Source organism: Phocoena phocoena, chromosome 17 (assembly GCF_963924675.1).
Source record: "Phocoena phocoena chromosome 17, mPhoPho1.1, whole genome shotgun sequence".
In the NCBI taxonomy this organism is placed as follows: Eukaryota; Metazoa; Chordata; class Mammalia; order Artiodactyla; family Phocoenidae; genus Phocoena; species Phocoena phocoena.
In genome coordinates this window covers 14016783-14022130 of record NC_089235.1, presented here as the reverse complement: position 1 = coordinate 14022130, position 5348 = coordinate 14016783, and the positions used below count along the sequence as shown (strand labels likewise).

General features: G+C 37.1%; 1 pseudogene; it reads right to left on the bottom strand.

Moving 5' to 3' along the window:
* Window positions 1-3854: 3854 nt before the first annotated feature.
* Window positions 3855-5063, bottom strand: LOC136136867 (tRNA (guanine(6)-N2)-methyltransferase THUMP3 pseudogene; annotated as a pseudogene).
* Between the last annotated feature and the right edge of the window lie 285 nt (window positions 5064-5348).

Sequence of the window (5348 nt, the reverse complement as noted above, 5' to 3'; positions counted from 1 at the left end):
CTCTCCCGTTGCGGAGCACAGGCTCCAGACGCGCAGGCTCAGCGGCCATGGCTCACGGGCCCAGCCGCTCCGCGGCATGTGGGATCTTCCCCGACCGGGGCAGGAACCCGTGTCCCCTGCAGGCGGACTCTCAACCACTGCGCCACCAGGGAAGCCCCCAACTAGTTTCTTACTAGCTGTGTGACCTTGGGCAATTTACTTCATCTCCCTGAGCCTCAATTTCTTCATCTGTAGGACACGTATGTAAATAATAGAACCTAACCTGTAGGACTGGTATAAGAAGTCAATGAGTCACTATTAATAAAGATACTTAGAACTATATCTGACACACAGCATACGCTACATAATCATGTGATAAATCAATTAGAGTAATGCATTTTATATATTTGTTTTTGTATTGTCTATGAATATTTAAGAAACGATCTTCCCTTCAATCCCCAGCCCGGACAATCTAACATTGGCAACATCACAGCACTACTTCTCAAGTTTAATGATTCTAATGATAAATGAATTTTACGTAGAAGCCTCTTTGTGCCCCAGAATACAAGCAAAATAGTTGTTGTTCACTGTGGGCCGGCCGAGCGTTTACACAGGCTGGGAGCAAGGATGTTAGAAGATGGTGAGTTAGAGAAGCTGATAGACGCAAGAAAGGAAGAAAGAAACGCAGACGCCTTCATCCTCCCCGCGTGGAACATGGCCAGAGTGCTGGCTGGCTGCTCCCTGGCATGCCTCTTCCCTCCCGTTCTGTCCACACACTTCGTGCTTTAGCCACCCGGCTTCCTGCTCGACATATAGGCCCCTCAGCTTTTTTAGGTTCAAAGAGGCATTCTGAGCAAAAAGCTTTCTCTTCCCCTAGACTAGGCAGCGTGAGTGTCTGAGGATGTTCAGGCTGTGAGAAATGGCATCTCAGAATCTGACCCTGCACAGGAATGGAACCTTAGGTCCCAGTCTGTAAGTCACCACTTATTCTGCTATGATGTCATGTGTTGTCATGATTCTTTGACTACCCTTTCAGGCCATACACACATCACAACATTTTTACTTAGCGGTCGTACCATATACTTTATTTAAATTGAAATAAACTGATTGAGGTTCACCGCATAACCCGTATGGCAAGCCTGGCAGGAACGCCCCACAATAATATGAATTTGGGATACAACATGATAAACAATTAGCACCCTTCCTCTGCACAGTGTCTGTTCTCAAACAAGGCAGGCCAAGTTCAGTTCTCTTCTGGGCGTAGAAGGAGGAAGTGATTACCTCATGGCCACTCTGGACTTTTCTCATGCAGAGAAAAGCGTGTATCCTGCTGGTCATCTCACAATTTCTCACACATCTAATGAGTCATTTTCTTTTTTCACAGCATAACTGGAAGACTGGAAATGTTTGTCTGCAATATGATTTTGCAATCCCACAGTTTACTCGACAAAACTTTTGACCTCACTTACAGTTTCTCAGGGGAGTAGGGAAAGTGTTACTCCACTTTAAACATGAAGAGAAAAATGGTATATGAAGAGAAAAAAGTCTTACCAAAACACGTTGGATCTATATGGTGGACATATCAACCGACCACTTCTTCTATAGTTTTCCTACCACACAGCATTCATGATTCAGAACTATCTAAAACATTGTATTTCCTGGCCCCTTTATTCTTTTTTCAGCTTTACTGAGGTACAATTGACAAATAAAATGGTAAGATATCTAAAGCAAACATCCTGATGATTTGATGTACGTATACATCGTGAAATGATTCCTCCCAGCGAGTTAATTAACACACCCATCACCTCACTTTTTTTTTTTTTTTTGCTATTCTCTTAGCAAATTTCAATAATACAATACAGTGTTGTCAACCATAGTCATCATAATTTACATTAGACCCTCAGGCTTTATCTTATAAATAAAAGTTTGTACCCTTTTAGCAACCTCTCCCTATTTCCCCACACCCTTGCCTCTGGCGACTACCATTCTACTCTCCTTTCTGTGAGTTTGACTTTTTTTTCTTTTTCTTAGATTCCACATATAAGTGACATCATGCAGTATTTGTCTTTCTCTGCCTGGCTTATTTCACTTAGCATAATGCCCTTAAGGTCCATCCATGTTGTTACAAACGGCAGAATTTCCTTCTTTCTCATAATATATGTAATATATTATGGAATAATATATATATTATATATATTATTATATATATTATGTATATATTATATATATCATTATGTATATATTATGGAGTAATTTATATATAATATAAATTCAAAAGAAAAAGGTTTGCTCACAGCTAGCCTAGAAAGATCTCCATTTGCTTTCTCTGAGTTCTTACTTATCTCTATGAGATATCTACAGTTATCTCTGTAACTTTCCAGCACTCTACTGACATTGCTTTGGCTAAGGTAGCCAAAGACCTAATTAAACCTAAAATACATTTTTAAGTCCTTTCAAGAAACATATCTGTAAAAGACAGAATCTAGATCAGATAATAGCTAGAAAGAGATGTAAGGTTAAGAGTTGATTTAAAAAAAAAAAAAGAGTTGATTTTTAAGGTAAAATAATTTATCTTTAATTCTTAAGAAAATAATTTTTAAGATAAATAATTGTAAGCATAAATATATTTAAACTAAATTAAATTATGCAAATTTAATATATAAATACTCAGGATAAAATCATAATTTTTAAGATAAACAGAATTTTAGAGATGAGGGAAGAGGATGCCGAGTAGTCAATGGAAAACAAACAAACAAACAAACAGTCTTAGAGACAATAAATAAGGATTGATTATGAGGCACTGCTGGAATCTCATTTTGACTCTCCTGAAGGGTACACAAAGGAGAACAGCAATAAATTACCTAGGAAATACGTTTTACGGGTGGAGCATAGAAAGCATTAAATGTCAAGAAATTCAGGCTTTATTTTGTAGGTGATAAGACAGAAGTTATGTTTTTGAGCTTGGAGTGACCTGCTCAAAGCTGTGTTTTATGGAAATCAATCTGTATCAACTTACGTCTGTGACATATTTTGTTAGATCTATACAGAATACAATAAAGCAAGTTTCACAACCATTTCTTCTAAGTAAATTCAATATTCTATAAAAATTTCTCCCATTTTTATTTTTGTACTTTTCATATTTCCAGTACCCTTGGTAAATTTCTTGAGTGCAGAGAGGTCTAGAAAACATCACTGAGTTTTCTCATATGCCCAAATAGATAAATAAATTCACTGGAAAATGTACATTGCTTCACTAAAGTTTATACTCATAAATTTCTTGTTAATAAGCTTAACTTTTCCGTACCTATTCCCATGGAGAAAAACATTAAGATTCTTATATTTTGTAATAAGAATTAGAGCTGTAGGAATGAATTTTCTCAACAAAGAGTCGTCTGAGTGATACCATTCTTTAACATCATGGCATATTAAATTTTACTTTCTTATTTGTTTACTTAAAGTCAAATAACTTTACACAGCTTATCGTACATGTTTTTAAAAAGCTGTCTTCTGGTCTCTTCCTCACCTCTGACTTGTGTTTCCCAGAGCAAAGCTGTTCAGGTCACTTTCTTCTGGTATTTACTATCAAATTCCTAAATTATAACACATATTACTGTTTTGATTCTTTCAATATTAATATGTATTGACTTCACACTACAAAACATGAGGATTTCATTCTCTTATATACCCATTCCTCCATTCACCTAGTGTAGTCATTTTTGGTTAATAATTCAATTTGACATTAATACTGTCATATAATAATCACAGCTGAGCCATGTAGTCGTTGATGAAGGAAACATTTCCCTGTACAACTTTTTGCTTCCCTGGCTTCAATCAATGCCTCATACATGTTTAATTTATTTCTGATGTACCTTCCACTAATTCGTGTAGTGTAGGCAAGCTGGATAAAGGTTCCAATTTCTCTTCTTGGAGTCCATCCTTTTTCAAAATAACATTACAATATATCCACAGAGCCAGTTTGCAGATATCCCATTGAACAGCATCATTGGGCAAGCCCCAGGGTAGTTTGCCTTCTTTTTTTCTTTTTTCTTTTTTTAGTTTGCCTTATTTAATTTGGCTCTTTGTCAATAAAAATTAGATGTAATCGCTGCTCTAATCATAGCCACTGGTATATTGGATTATTATTACCAACAACATAATAACAGTGAGATCATTCAGTGGCCCTCTCTATTGTTTTGTTTCTCGTCCATACATCAGATCAACTATTGTATCAGTAGGGTGAGGGGAAGAGAGCTGGAGCATCCCATAGGCAAGAGAAGATCTGAGAGCTGCAAATCCAAAATGTGTGATATTTCTTTGGTGGAGACTCTTCTACCAATGCAATACCCACAGTGATCTCATTATCATGGATATTCAAAAGAACACCCATATCAAAGTTGGTCATGTCAGCCTTCCACTTAAAATAATCTTGAACAGCGCCCCCAAAATCTCTTGTGGTCTCTAGTGCAGTAAAGCAATGTTTCTCTTCTACCCTGTTGCGTGTGACTCTAAACTTCAGCACTTGAGAATCAATTTCTTCTTTTGAACTTAAGGCATTGTTAGTAAATTCTTTTTTAACGTCTCTCTCAACTATTTTGTCTCCTTGTCCATTATCCATCTTCCTTTTACATGAATTCTGATTTATCTTTTTACACCTTTTTTTTTTCTTGAAACTGGCGTCAATTTTCCATACTTTCAAAGGATCGGAGTGCAGGAGTTTCCCAGTCAATTCTTCAAAATCCTTTAGAACTTCCTTTTTTTCCCCCTTTGAATTAGAATCTTTAAACTCCTGAACAACCACAAGTAAGTTATCAACTGATCTCAGACAATGAACCTGAGCCAGACTTTACATTGAAACGTCAAAATATATCTTGCCTGGTCTCTGCTGATTTTGCATGATGACCTGAATTTCTTTCTCACTTCATCTGCCCCTGTTTGTTCAAAACCAGTGGGTACAGTCACTCTAATAGTGACCTGGAGATGCTCACGTTCACTCTGAGGCCACTTTCTGTCACTTGAATAGATCTCTGGTTTTCATGAAAGTTCACATCCAGGAGTTGGTTAGTGGCTTCTTGAATGTCGTACATGTTGGCAACGCTTCCAAGATCCCTAATATAGTCTTGGCTGCGAGCACAGACCTTTCCAGCCCTGGCATCCTGCAGGCCCAGTGTACCCAAATGCTATGCTTTCTCTTCTCTCTAAAGATGTTGGTTATAGCACTTTAGATTCTGAAAAAAATTTTAAGCAAAATTTTGAAACATATAGCAAAACTGCAAGAATTTTAGAGTAAATGCCAATATACCCATCACCTAGATTCTTGGATTAATATTTTATTACCGTTGCTCTTTCATGTATTTATTCTTACTTTGATA